This window comes from Pseudonaja textilis, chromosome 3 (genome assembly GCF_049901715.1).
Source record: "Pseudonaja textilis isolate UNSWEBS1 chromosome 3, rPseTex1.2, whole genome shotgun sequence".
NCBI lineage: Eukaryota > Metazoa > Chordata > Lepidosauria > Squamata > Elapidae > Pseudonaja > Pseudonaja textilis.
Window position 1 is genome coordinate 133264330 of NC_141992.1, and position 14759 is coordinate 133279088.

Consider the following 14759-nt stretch of genomic DNA (forward strand, 5'->3'; position numbering starts at 1 on the left):
ATTTAAAACTTAAGAAAATTATATTGTGTGTGCTTGTTAGAAATTTGTTTAAAATTCTTGTGATCTGTTTCTAGAGAGTATCTAGAACTTCCAGAATCTCAATTAAAGGGAAGCCCATTTTTACTAACATGAGTCAATGGTGTGGTCCAGAGGTAGTATTCCGCAGGTTCTGACCAGTTCTGGAGAACTGGCAAATACCACCTCTGACTGGTCCTGCCCCATCTATTCTCTGCTTCCCAAGTCCCAGCTGATTGGCTGGGTCTTCTTTTGTTGCCCTGCACAGGAGAACGGAGCTGGAAAATAGGTTAGTGGGGTGGGGAAGAAATGGGATTTTTCAGTACCCTTCCCCTGCCATGCCCACCAAGCCATGCCATGCCCACCAAGCCATACCCACAGAACTGGTAATAAAAAAAAAATTGAATCCCATCACGGGTGTGGTCAGTAAACCAAAATAAGAAACAAATTAACAGTAAACATTGGCCAAACATCTAAAAGGCACATGCCCGAGAAATGGAGGGAGCATCCAAGATGATGTATATCTTAGCTGGATCCACCTTTCAAGCAAATAAAGTAGCCCAGATAGTCAAAGAAATATTTCTTTAGCTTAGCTACAAAAGCTTAAAAAAAAAACTGCTTAACCATAAACATTAGAAAGCAGAATCTTCAGAATAAATAAGCAGTTCGTTTAAATAAAATATCAAAAGCTTATGCAGAAAATTGTGCAAATATGCTCATAACTTTTTAAAATTAAATACTTTGATCATTGATCTTTATAAAGATCAATGATTAAAGTATTCAAATTAAAATTAAAGGGAATTAAATATCTTCCACATAAATCAGATTTGAGATCCAGTCTGGCTTTTTGTAAACATTTCAAGAGTTTGGAAATTAGAAGAGGGTAGTGATCCTTCATGGGTAGGGGGTTCTGGAGTGATTAATCACAGACTACATGTCAGAAACAATCCTTGGTCTTGCCAAAAAAAAAAAAAAAAAGGTAGGAGTATAGCACAGAAGGGTGGGGAGGCATATCTTATAAATTCTTGTCAGAAAATTCCAACACATAGGTTAATTCTGAATGTGATATTTAGTAATGTGCTTCAAAGGTCTTGGATCTCAGTTCAAGGAATCTTCAAGTTAGCTCTCACATGTGCTCTCCAATTTGCATCGTTTCTCAGATCCATGCTGTTCTTAATCAGAAAGAGAATTGTTCCCTGTAAGTGTTGTGGTTAGCCAGCCGCAGGTGCGGACAAGCTGAGGAGAGCGAGGACTCAGATGAGGGGCCAGGACCATTTGGGAGTGGACTGCTGCCTTCAGAGATTGTGGGGGCTGGCAGCAGCGATGAGGAGGTTCCCGAGGAGCTTGTGCAAAGTGCTCGTGTGCACAGGATTGATTGCAGGAAAGAGCAGCTGCAACAGCATGGGCGACTCGGAAGTAAGGCTGCAAGGTAACGGCCCCTTTTTCAAGAATATAAAAGCCAGCTGTGAAGCGAACATTCTTTGCAGGAAGCAAAGAAGTTTTGAAACTCAGCCTCATGGACATTACAGTATTTTAAGTTGGTATTTGAAGACTCTTGTGTTGTGAAATATTTCTTATCTGTAATTCTTGGCAGTCTCATACAGTTTTGGCAAGTTTTATCAAAGTTAATTAGTTTGCAGCAGCCTTTTAATGGGGGATTCGTAAGACTCATTAAAAGCTTCCTGTTCCCTTCGATTATTGTTTGTCTTATTGGAAAAGGGTTTGGGTCAGAATAGTAAGGCGATTCTAATACAGTTAGTCCTCAACTTACAATCACAACTGAGCCCAAAACTTATGTTGCCAAGTGAGATGTTTCTTAAGTGAGTTTTGCCCCATTTTACAATCTTTCTTGACACAATTGTTAAAGGAATCACTGCAGTTATTAAGTTAGTAACATGTTTGTTAAGTGAATCTGACTTCCCCATTGAGTTTGCTTGCCAGAAGCAGGTAATCACATGACCCTAGAACACTGCAACCATCATAAATATGAGCCTGTTGACAAGCATCTGAATGTTGACCATGTGACCCCGGGGTTGTCACAACAGTTGTAAGTAGGAAAAACGGTCATAAGTCTCTTTTTTCATTGTAACTTTGAACCATTCCTAAACAAACTGTTGTAAATCGAGGACTATCTGTACAGGTTTGGTTGGTGAGGAAATCTCTGAGGTAGACAAAGGCCTTGCACTGAGAAAGGTTGTGAATTGGCTTGAATAACTATATTCGTCAGACAAGGAGTCAGCATCAAAGGGTACAGCTGTATGGCAATGGCTCCATGGTTCTAGGCCCAGGATTGAGATGAGGCCCACTGGTTGCTAGATTAACTACATCACTATCTGGGCAAACTGGTCTTGCCACTTTGTTCTGAGATTGGAGCAACACCTTGGCTGGGAGATAAAATCGTTGGAGGGGGCAATAACCACCATTTCTTTGATCTTCGATCCCTAAATAAGTTATAAAGGAATGTAGAGATAACCTTGGAGATACTGAAGGAATGAGTGAACCATTAAGAGGGGATTTTGAGAAAAGACCGCGCAGTTCTGAGAAGGAAATTCAAAATACTGCCTTGCTTTTGTTTAGTAAAAAAGATGGGACAGACACAAGCTGGCAAAACTTTTCAAAATTTTGTTTCTCTGCTTCACTGCAATGGAGATTATTCCCAAGATCCCTACCCTGCCTGTTTCCTGGAATGGCTGACACTAGGCAACCTCTCATAGCCATGGGAGTATTGATGAGAGAATGAAGCTGAGCAAGTGACTGGGACTTGACAGGAAATAGCTGATCTGCTGACACTTCATGATTTAAGCTTAACTCTTTGCCTCCCCCTGTGGTAAACTCTACAGATGCAGTTTGGCCAGATCAGTGTGTAGTAAGAAGCAACTTGAAGAATGAGGAAGGGAAATTAAGAGACCACAACCTCTTTAGCAGATGCAGGCTTGCCTGTGAGATGGTTCTCAAAACACAACAGAGAGGCATTCTTCCTGGGAATCACTTGTCCTAGCAAGAAAGACTCCAGCCGTTCATGTCTACAGAAGCCAACGGCTACACCCTAAGCTTAGTGCCATCATGTGGCCATGCAACCTGCTGAGCCTCAAAGAAACTGCAGGAGCTGAGACGTCAGCTTGCTTAAGTGGTAGTTTTATACAGCTGGGGAGTTAATTAAGATTATCTGGGCTGGGGTGAACTTGCACCATCAAGGAAGTAAATATAAAAACTTGGGTTTCCTAGACAGGTTATTGAAAACAACCTGACTGTGAAGCTTTCTTTTTGTCTTTTTTGTAAATTTTATTTGAGTTTTCACAAAGAGAAAAAAAATACAAATAAAAAACTTTTTTGAAAGCAGCATAATCCTGGGTTACATTTCTTCGTACAGACACAAATTCAGGTTCATGCTCATTTTTATATTCTATTCCATATCTTATTACTGTTTTACATTTTCTGCATAGCTTCTCCCCTCTTTTAATTTTTTCAATTTTATTTTAATTATCTCATCTCAGTTCAAATCATTGTATTTATATTTTTTGTCTGTTCTGTTTCAATTATCTATTATCTTTTCTCATTAAACAAAATTTCTCCTGTAGTTACTAATTGGAGTATGACGCCTTTATATCTTTTCCCTAAAGTTGTAACATTCAATACAATACATAACTTCCATTCGGATTCTGCTTGATACATTCTTAAAATACACACTGTATTTTTTTAAAAAAGAAAAACATTATAAATGTATATAATTAAAACAACATTCCATTCCAATTCAATTATATCATTAATATTATTATTCATTAAAGTCTTAGCATCTTTAACATTACTTTTCAATTAAATATCATACTTCTATGGGAACAATTATAAACTTTCCATAGTTAATTCCCCCCTCTTCACTTATATTTTATAAAACAATGACTAATTAAAAGGTTCCCGTCCCTTCCAAATTCAATTTTCTCATTTATTTTATTTCACTTATTTTATTCACAAACATTTCACTAAATTACACTAACTATTTTATCCCTCATTTTAATCATAAATTGTTTCCAATTTTCTAAAGTTATTTCTATTACTAATATAACAATACAATCTTATGTACCTTTATAGAATCGCTTTTTCAGTTAGATTTTCACCCATTATCTCTAAATAGGTCCTGTTTCTCTATATCTTGCTCCAGTCCTTTGTAACTTCTTTTCCTTTCCTTCTTCCCTCTCTTCTTCTCTCTCCCTTTTTTACCCCCTTGTCTCTCTACCTCTATTTCTCTCTTCTGTATTCCCCTTTTCTGTTGCTTTCCAGTATTATATTTATTTTTTGAATTATTTTTCTTTTCTTTGGTTGTTTTTTTAAGTCTTAAATTCTCCATTCTTTTTCCCCCCTTTCCTTTTTCTTCCCCACATAGAATTACTTGTTCATTAAAGATGGCTTCTTCTTTGTCCCAGTCTTCTTGTTTTGCAGTCTTTTCTTGTTGTTTCTCATAGTTCCAAATCTCCATTTCTAAGAATTGAAAAACGAAGCCAAAAGAACCCTTTCCTTCTTGTGCATCTTCTTTGTACTTTTTAAGTTCCATTTTCAATTCATCCAGAAGTGGTGCCATTGTATAAATTTTTAAACAACCACCCGATTGATTTTAGTCATTCAAATATAATAACCAAAAATCCAAAAATCACCAAATAATTCAAACTGTTTCTTTTTTGCTCTTTTTTTTCACTTTCTCTTCCTGGAGTTACTATTTAGTTGCAAAGTTTCAGTTAAAATGTATCTTTTAGAAGTCTTGTTGAAGTTTTACTTTAGATTCTTTTTAATTCCAGGCAGTCTCCTCCCTCTTCCAGATCCTGCCCTTATTCTTTTTCTCTCCCTTCCTGCTTATGAAAAAGAAAGTTTTTAATGTCCAGAAATCTTTATTATCCCTTTGGCATTTTGTTTTATGTTCAGCTTAATTGCCTATTGATGTCAAAGCGGATTTTTCCGATTTCTTATTTAAGTCTCTTAGTTGTCAGTATAGGGAAGGAAAGAGAAGAAGAAGAAAAAGCCAAACCTTTCCCTTTTCACTTTCCTTCGCTGCTTCTGACTCTTCTTTGGGAGCAAAGTTATTTTTTGTAAGTTTAAATTCCAGGGTACCTTGGTTGTTGCTTTTACAATTTAACCCAGTCAGCCAAAACTTTCACTTCTTATCTTCCTCCTGCATGTTCTTTTCCAGTCGAGTTCTTCTTTATGGTGGCCATTTCTGACCACCGCTGCTACCGCCTTCAGGAAAGGGAGTAATGGCCAGCTGAGGAGGAAAGATGTGGCTCTCCTCGACCCTGCTGGCAGTCTCCCCTCTCTTCACCACCTCTACGGGGTGGCTTAGCCCCGAAACCAGCCGGCTCAGGGCACTCCAGCGGCGAGCCCAAACAGAAACTGCTCACAATCACGGATTTCTGTCTGTCGCCGAAGCCCTTCAAACTGGAAGTCCCCTGACTGTGAAGCTTTCTCTTTCCTGTCTCAAAGAACCAGACTGTGACTCACTGTGATATCTCTTCCTTATGGTCCTCATCAGGAGTGGGATTCAAATTTTTAAACAACCGTTTCTGTGGGCGTGGCTTAGTTGGTGGGTGTGGCCAACTCAATATCACTCACATTGAGACACACATCTCCTCGCCTGGCCTCTCATGACTGTGGGGATGCTGCATTGCAAGTGTGAAAAATGGTCATAGGTCACTTTTTTTCAGTGCCATTGTAACTTTGAATGGTCACTCCACTCAAGCAAAGTACCAGCAAAGGAGGGGAAAACAACTCCAGAGAAGTTCCTGAGACAGGAAGTCTAATCCTGCCAAGAATGTTATAAAGGTTAACGGAGAGGGAGTTTCTGTAAGCAACACCAGAATGCTTCCTTCCTGCCTTCCTTACAGGATTAGGCCAGTAATTTCTTCTAACAACTGGTTCTCCAAACTGCTTAGAATGTTAACAACCAGTTCTAGCGAATAGGTGCAAACTGGTAGTATCCCACCCCTGGTCCTCATAGGTATGAACTGGCTTTGTGATTTGCAATGACTTGGTTTCATCATCTGCATATCATTCTTGTGGAAATTGTGAGGCTTCTCCATCAAAACCTGCAATCCCAGTCAGAATTCCCCTTTAGGGGGAGTCCCCTTCGGGTCTGACCCTTTTTACGCTCACATTCTTGCAGGAATGTACAGTGTGCTGTTCCAGGAGCTCACCTTTTCACAGGTGGCATCCAGACAAACATTGTGGCACAGAGGGCAAAGGAGAGCAATCTCTTTAGGAATAATATCCTGATCCTGAAGAATGGGAGTAGAACAGAGGTCCTCTGTGGCCTTCAAACTCCATGATTCTGCAATGGAATCTGTAAAATCATGGCCTCTGGTGGCTACAGAAGGTAACCTAAGAAAGCCTTTGTGGGATAGCTTGTTGCATGCCAGGACATGCCTGAGATATGCCAGGTCCTGCAAAGTTTTTGGAGGGAGTGGGATTTGTTCATATTAAGTAAAAGAGGGTGGCTTAATCTACCAGAGACTTCCTGCATTCATTTAAGACTTCTTTTTAAGTACATCTTACCACCAGAGAGAGTACAATTCCAGTGTAAAACAGTCATCTACCAGAGAAACAGCGAGCCTGCTATTTGGGAATTGAGCCTGAGTTTAAAGAGTCCAGGAAAAACCTCAGCCAGCCATGGCACAAATAACTATTTCACACAGTCCCAGCCTTTCCCTTCTTGAAAGAACTGCTGAGGGATTTGTTCCTTCAGGTAGCCTGAATTGCTGGCTTCTGCTGGTAAAATAAGCACCTTCCAGTCCTAATTATAGGCTTTACAGGCACATGATTTAGAGTGCTCTTGCCTTTGTTTGCAGTATTGGCTGGGCTTGCAAAACAGCAAGTAACACAATCCGGCTAGAGGACCAGAATGTATGCAAGAGTAATAAAAAAAAACAAACCTCCCCACAAAAAACAGTTTCTCTGGGAACTCAGGCAGCAGTAGCCAATGGGGTTGCTCCACATCCTCCCCTTCCCATTTTGCCCAGCCACAGAGCACACGGTGGAAAGAAACTCTTGGCTTAACTCCTGCATCGTCTCTGCATTCAGTTTATTGCTGCCATTGTTTCCTGGGCAAGGCATTCCTGCTGGGTGCCCAAGTCAGTTCTGCTCTCCATCTGACCTTGGACTTTGCCATGCTGCGTCGCAAGCTTTTCTCTGTCCAAAGTTTCCCCAACCCATCCCCCCATTCCAGACAAGGGAATATGGGGATCCTTTATCTTATCAACTGTTTTTAAATTCATTGTGAAATCATTTGAATATGCTATGCTTCCAAACATTTTGCTAATCTAGAGTCACTTTGTAGTGGAGGCGGGTGGCAAAGAAATTTAATAAATAAATGAACATTTGGATCATTTTAGGGGCAATCCTATCACAAGATGAAATGAAATAATGGGTCTCGGACAGATGACAACCACTTCTGCTGAAAATTCCTCTCTGTTGGTGGACAGAGCAAGAGATAAATCCCAAATATGTTGGCCTGTCCTGAAGCCCCACACTAGCCTGTTACTTCAAGCATGGTGGAAAATGTCATTCCATCACTAACAGGCCCCTCAGTTTATGAAAGTAAGATGGGAAGAGACCATTGGCTTTTTTTGTTTTGGGGAGAAAATTGTTTGGGGCTGATCAATTTGGAGCATATTCAGGTGATGCTTGCAACAAATTCTGAAGCTCAGGAAATTATGCTAACTTCTGGACAATGTGAAACAGCAGTTGGCTAGGTAGAAATGGGGCTTTGGAAATGCTTTTACTGAGCAACAGCAATGTGGAAATTTCAACCATCCCAATCCTCTGCATATTTTTTTGAGAAGTCATATCCATAGCACTCGATGGGAACTAACCTTCCATCGTGAGTACTGTTAAGGGAGATACTGGCCTAGCTAATGCCACCAACATATTAGGATACTATGATAAATAGGTGTTAAGTCTCTTAGATAACTAGAAAACTATTAAAACCTCAAAAACAATTCTTAAGTGAATCTGTAACAATAATTTCTTCTTAAAATTGCAGGTGGCAGTTCCTCTAAAATAGTGTTTCTCTACTTTGGGAACTTTAAGTTGCGTAGATTTCAATTCCCAGAATTTGCCAGCAAGCACATATATTAAAAAAATAAAGATGATATGAGAATAGCATATTGTGGGCTACTGATCATCACCATGGTTTAGGGTAATGGGAATGGAATGGCAGTGAAGGACTATGCTACTTATCTTTGCTTTAGAAGCATATTATTTCCCTCTTGCCCTAAACCTTTGCCCTAAGCAACATCCTGGATTTTTCTGCCAAAGACAAGCAGATTATATCTGGTCATTGCTCTCTCCATTTCGTTAGTCATTAACCCAACAACTGGTCTTTCTGGTTTCCTTCCTTTTCAGTTTACACTGTGCCCTAAAAATCACCTTGACATCTTAAGTCTTCGATGTTTGCCAAGAAAAAGAACGTGAGACACTCCCTTGCAAAGACAAATGATCTTTGTGGTTATAGATGATACCTTGTTCCAATGACAGCAGATTCTTTAGCAAAGGTTTGTGTGTGAAAAACTTTTGACTCAGCTCACATTAGTGAGAAGGGATCTAATAGCTTACTGAGAATTTCTGTATATCCAGTTGCCTTATTCTTATCATCAAGTTTCTGGGTAAAATAAATTATTTGTTAAATGTTACCTTGAATCAGCTTTTGAACAACTCCCATCTGAAGAAGCATAAAGTGAATAATAATAAACCAGTGTTTTCTTCCGCAGTATTGATCCAACCATCTAGGATCCTGAGCCTAGAACAGGGGTCACCAACCTTTTGGACCTCAGGGACCACCAAACTCATAATTTTAAATCTCACGGACCAGAGATCTGGGGAAAATCCCCCAAAAAGTCTTCAGGAAAATTCCCCACCCTGTTTTCCTAAGAATCAATCATTCTTTATTTGGGATCGCAGGATACCGTCTCCAGCTCCGTTCTCAGGAAGAAAGAGAGAGACTTTTGGCTTCATGCAAGGAAAGCAGCAGAAGCAGCAGAAATCTTTCTTTCTCTCCCTCAATCTCTGCCAGAAATGAGTCTTTGTGAGACATGTCGCACCAGCGCAGCCTCTTGGAGCAGGATACCTTGCAGGGTCCCAAAGACTCATTTCTGGCGGAGTTTGAAGGAGAGAAAGAAAAACTTGCTGCTTTCCTTGCATGCAGCCAAAAGCAGAAGAAGAAAAAAGCGGAAAGAAGCAGTCCGATGGCCAGGCCAGGCACATGGGGCGCGTGCTACTTCATGTTGTTCGCAATGCAAGCAACGCAAGCCTTGTATTCCCACACAGCCTAGATTAATTGCTTTGGGGGGTGCTTTGGGGGTGACATTTCTCTGCAGACAACCAAAATTTTCTCACAGACCACCATGATCCACGGTCCACTGGTTGGCAACCATTGGCCTAGAGTGTTCCCTATGAGTTCATTTCTCTTGTAGCAGAATAAAAGAGAAAAATCACACAATCATGCTCAAAACAACAGAATCCTTAGGGGTGTTTTTTTAAATGACAGTCTACACTGCAGGGGGAGGTTCTAAATTAATTAATAAACTTTCAAAAGTAATTCTGGAAACTATAAATCAGCCAAGAATTTTTTTTTTTTATCATAAGATAGATAAAATTTCCAACTAAGCTTGTCTACATGATGTGCCAAAATTAAACAACCGGAAGAGTCCATTGAGAGCATTGAGTCTAATCCCTTGGTCCCTCCAGGAATCCAAATTAATGAAATCATAGCAGACAGATATCTGGTCTTTTCTTAAATGTACTCAACTGGAGGGGGTGGAAACCCATTATCTCTCAGAGAACTGTTTCCACTATCGAACCGCTCTTAGCAGTAGAATTTTTTCCTTTATCTTCAGCCTTTCTAAAGCTTGAGTACATCAATTCCATTCCTTGACAGAGATCTTCTGGGCATCATCTTTCCAAATACTTGACAGCCACTGTCGTATTTCTCGTTAGTCATCTCTCCTCTGGCTAAACATCCCAGTTTCATCAGTATGGCTAGGACTATGTACCTAATCCCTTGATCATTCTCTTTCATTTCGTCTGAATCCATCTTAAGATACGATACCCAGCAGTGAGCATAGCATCCAAGATAGCGTCTGATTTAAAATAAAGTGAACAGTTTCTTCCCATGATGAAGAAACTGCACTTCTGTTGACTCAGCCAAAAACTGCATTGTTTTTAGAAGGAATTCACATTGCTGTGACTCATATAGAATTTGAAATCATTCACTATTCCAAATTCTTTTTTCTCAAGTAACTGAGGTAGTGAATATGTGTAGCTCAGGGGGGTCGGCATGTTGCATTGTTGGAGGTGCTGAAGACTCGTTGTGATACTGTACTAGATAACACACAGCAACTTTCCACATCCCAGTATCCCACAGCAATCAACCAACATGCAGATAAAGTAAAATAATTTATCAAACTAATAACAAAACATCTATAATTCAGCAATCACAGAAAAAGAACATCCTTCCAATGTGCAATATCATCACACAGCTATTAACACAATACCCCAGAAGCAGCCAACAGGCAGATAAGATAGAACCACCACCTTATCAGCCTGATAGTACTTTACCAACAACAAGTATTACTCACTTGCACATCCCATCCTACCATGTGCAAAGCAGGCAAAATAGAGGGATATGTAATCTCTGCCAACAAAGAATCTCACTTCTCCAAAACTCCAAATATTGATGGTTTATCATTTGCGGGATCCTCCTTTTCCCAATTTCTGAAGATATGGACATTGGTCCTCTTCAGGTTTCAGAGGACATGTTCTCCAAGATTTCTTGGCCAGAGAAAAACAAGTGCTCAGCAATTTCTTTCAATACCTTACATATGAGATTCAAACTAATTCTAATAAATAGCTATTTGCTGTTCATATTTCCATTAATTTCTCACTTTCATTCTTCATTCTGTTCTTCATAATTGCCTTGTGGAACATATATTCAGAAAAGACTGAGACAAAATAGGAGCTTAACAATTTTGCCTTTTCTCTAATTACCTACTTGACCTCTTCAATGAGAAGTGAACATACCGATTTGTTTCTCTTCAGCCCTTTTTTGTTGTTTGTAGAATTTTTTTTGCCAACTTTAATTTATTCTGAGCTTTAATCTGACACCTGTACAATTTTAGGTTACCTCCGTGTATCGTTCTATGATGCTCCTTTTCTTAGATGTCCATTTCTCCAGTTCTTCACTAAGCGTTCTGTGTAGCTACATGGACTTCTTCTGCTTCTTCCATTCTTCTTCCTTCACTGAAGTAGTGCTTTTAGGACCTTCTTTTTTAGAAAACTCCCACATATCCTGAATCTCTTTTCCCACTAGCTTTCCCTGATATGGAGCCTTATTCATGATTGGGGAAGAATCATTAGAATTCCCTTTTTTGAAGGAAGATAGACAACAAATCACATCCAGGTTTTCCAAAAGTAACAACAAGAACATTATACAGTCTCTTTCTCCAATGCTAGATCCAGTTCCTCAACTAAGCCTAAACTAACTAACTGATTAATTTCAAGCTGAGTATCCATTTTCTGGAAAAACTTCACTTGGCAGAGTTGTTCTCCCAACAATTGCTAGAATAATTACATTTCTCCATTATTACCGTTTCACAGCACTTTAAAAGGTCTGCGGTTTGATGGAGGAAATGAAGGAGTCAACTATATGAGGATGGAGTAAAACAGGGGTCTCTAAACTTGGCAACTTTAAGACTTGTGGACTTCAGGTCTCAGAATTCCTCAGCCAGTAGCTGACTCTTAAAGTTGCCAAGTTTGGAAACCCCTGGGCTAAACAACATATCCAACAATTAATAAATACAGGGAGAGAAGTGCTTATGTGTCATACTTTACTAGCCACAAGTATTTGAAGGGCTGTCGAGAAACAATTTATTTTAATTTTAAATTTTAATTTATGTTACTCTTCAGAACAAAGATATTCCTAAAGCCACATCCTAGGTTGACAATTTGAGACCTGCAATTGCAACACATCGACCAATGTCTCTTGTTCTTTCATGCTGCAGTTGAAAAACTGGAGATATATTTCCTCTTTCTCTGTGTAAATGAACTGGCCGTCTCCTTTCAATTCGTGGGGGGGAAAGTGCTTGTGGCAGGAATTATTTCAGTTATGAGAAGTATATTCTATAAGAGCATCCAGAGGGACAAACCATTAGAGGGCAGCATGTTCTTAATTGTTTTAATTTGTTCTGTTCATATAGTAGCTGGATTTAAAAGAGGGGGCGGGAGGGAGGAAGAGAGAGAGAAAGAGCACTGAATCCCAGATTAAAGGCATTATTATTGGGTTATCTTTAATTAGTTAAATTAATCCATAGACCCCTAGGCAACTGCTCTTTAGCCGATTTATTCATCATGGACAGACTGGTTTCATTTCAAGATTATATTTGTTTCAAAATGTCCACATAATTAAGAATGGGAGGGAAAGCAGGAAAAAACAGATCCTTTTCTAACTGCAGACTTCAGAGGTTGTTAATATACGGATTGTTGAATAAGAGGCGCATTTATCAATCATTTTATGTTTGTGTTCATTTTAATATAATAGATTCCCCTCAGATAACACAAGATTGCAACCTTAATCACGCCAGCTCTGCTTCTAAAGCATCCTAAGCCAAGAATATTGTTTGTATTCCATTTAGGGCAGTCGGGGTAGTTTGCCACCATTGTGATGATTATTTATTGGTAAGTGAAATTTATAAGGCCACCCAACTCATGGTGACTCTGTGGCAATGTGCATTAAAGGCATTGAAAGAAAGAGGGGTTAAGGGGTACACTTAGAGGGGTACACTGAAACAGCGCTAAGTCATCCCTCTGAACAAATACTGTCTATTTGAAGCCATTCTCATCAAACATATTCAATTATGTTTAACCTGTGGTATAATCACCATGGAAGCAATAATAGCCATATCTCACAATGTAAGTTTATCCCCCTGAAATCAGTAGGACTGAAGCTTGGTCACTTTATGCACCACAAAGTTCAAGGCCTGAGGGTCCTATCAGCCTTTGTACAACAAAGAAAAAAAGGAGGAGAGAGGACGGAAAGGGAGGGACAGGGGGGCTGAGAGAAGAATGAGAGGAGAGAGAAGAGAGGAGGGGAGAGAAGAGAGAGGAAGGAGGGGAGAGGAAGGGAGGGGAGAGGAAAGGAGAGAGAAGGAGAGGTTAGAATGAGAGAGAGAGAGAAGGAGAGAGGAGGGGGAGGGGAGGGGAGGGGAGGAGAAGCTTCCCTGAGAGAGCATTGAAGAAAAGATGGCTAAAAGAAAACAAGAAGAAGTACAATCAAGAAAGACCATCGGAGTATGGCTCAATTTCCTAGCATGAGACAGTATTCTCATTCTGACAATAAACACAGCAGGGAAGGGTAGATTTACCACATTTTCAAGTGAAATCATAAGCCAGGGTATGGCTGTGGTGGAGACCAGGGTTGAACATGGCCTGGGATGATTACTGGAGAGAAGCGGCAGAGAGGATTTAAGGTGGAGGAAGATCTGGAGTTAAAGAGAAAAGGAAGGATTAGTCTGGGGATTAGGATCAGCCAATGAGAGAAAGGTAAACAATTGGGATTGCATGAGTTTACTGTGGGATTATGTCCCCGGGCATTTTATTAAACAAGTATAAACAGCAAGAGCTTCAGCACACTGTTATTTCTCTTTTCCCTGTAGTTGCCTTCTGAGGATAGACGGTTGGGAAGTGGGAGATTTGCACTGCCAATTGAACCAGGGGAGGGGATTGTCCTTCAGCAAAATAGGTCCTGCTCTATTATCCACTCTCGGGAAAGAACAACGGAAACATCTTGATATGCAAATGTTTTGTGGCCGTGACATTATACTAGCCCAGATGGAACAGGGAAATCCGACTTGGCCACCTGGATAGACTCTTCAGTTCTATGAAGCTGACCCTAAATATGTTAGCCTGGCTGCTGGACACGTGTCACGCTTCAAGGAGTTTAACACAAATTGTTAAGATGGTAAGTGCAGGTAGTCCTCAACTTAGGACCACAATGGAACCCAAGATGTATTTTGCCATGTGAGGAATTTGTCACGTGAGTTTTGTCCCATTTTACAACTTTCCCTGCCACGTTTGTTAAGTGAATCACTGCGCTTGTCAAATTAGTAAGACTGGTTGTTACGTGAATCTGGTTTCCCCTGTTGACTTTGTTTGTCAGAAGGTTGCAAAAAGGGATCAGGAGGGCCCAGGACACTGAGACCGTCATAAATAGGAGTCAGTTGTCAGTCAGGAGTCAACGTCAAGCATTTGGATGTAAATCACGTGACTGTGGGGATGCTGCAACGGACATAAGTGTGAAAAATGGTCATAAGTTACCTTTGTAACTTCAAACAGTTACTGTGAGTGAACTGTTGTAAGTGGAGGACTTCCTGTAGTGGCATTTTGCCTGGTGAAAGGAGCTAATTTGCATCAGCCAACTCTTTCACTTTCTTTCTCCTTTCAGCAGACTAATTTCTTCAACAACCCAGAGTAGGCAACTTCCAAATAGTTCTTACAACCTGTCGCCATGCTGGATAAAATTTCTAGATGATTTAAATCACCCAAATCTGGAAGAGGCCGGGTTGCTTCCCCGCTGTCCTTTCATTCATTCCTCTGATTTATCTAGCTGCCCATCTGACATAGGTAAGCGGTGTGCATAAGCGCACAATCGTGCCTACCATCCCTATCCTATTGCCCCCAATTATTAGTTCCTATTTCTTGTATTAAAAAAGTAT

The 14759-nt window shown here is 40.1% G+C and overlaps 1 long non-coding RNA gene across 2 annotated transcripts in view; it reads right to left on the reverse strand.

The window, feature by feature from the left end:
• Positions 1–13481, reverse strand: part of LOC148126329 (uncharacterized) — a 76792-nt gene extending 63311 nt beyond the window's left edge. For both annotated transcript variants that reach the window (XR_015743103.1, XR_015743102.1), the window contains exon 1: positions 13410–13481. This is a non-coding gene — a long non-coding RNA (uncharacterized LOC148126329). The remainder of the gene's footprint in view (positions 1–13409) is intronic.
• Positions 13482–14759: the final 1278 nt, after the last annotated feature.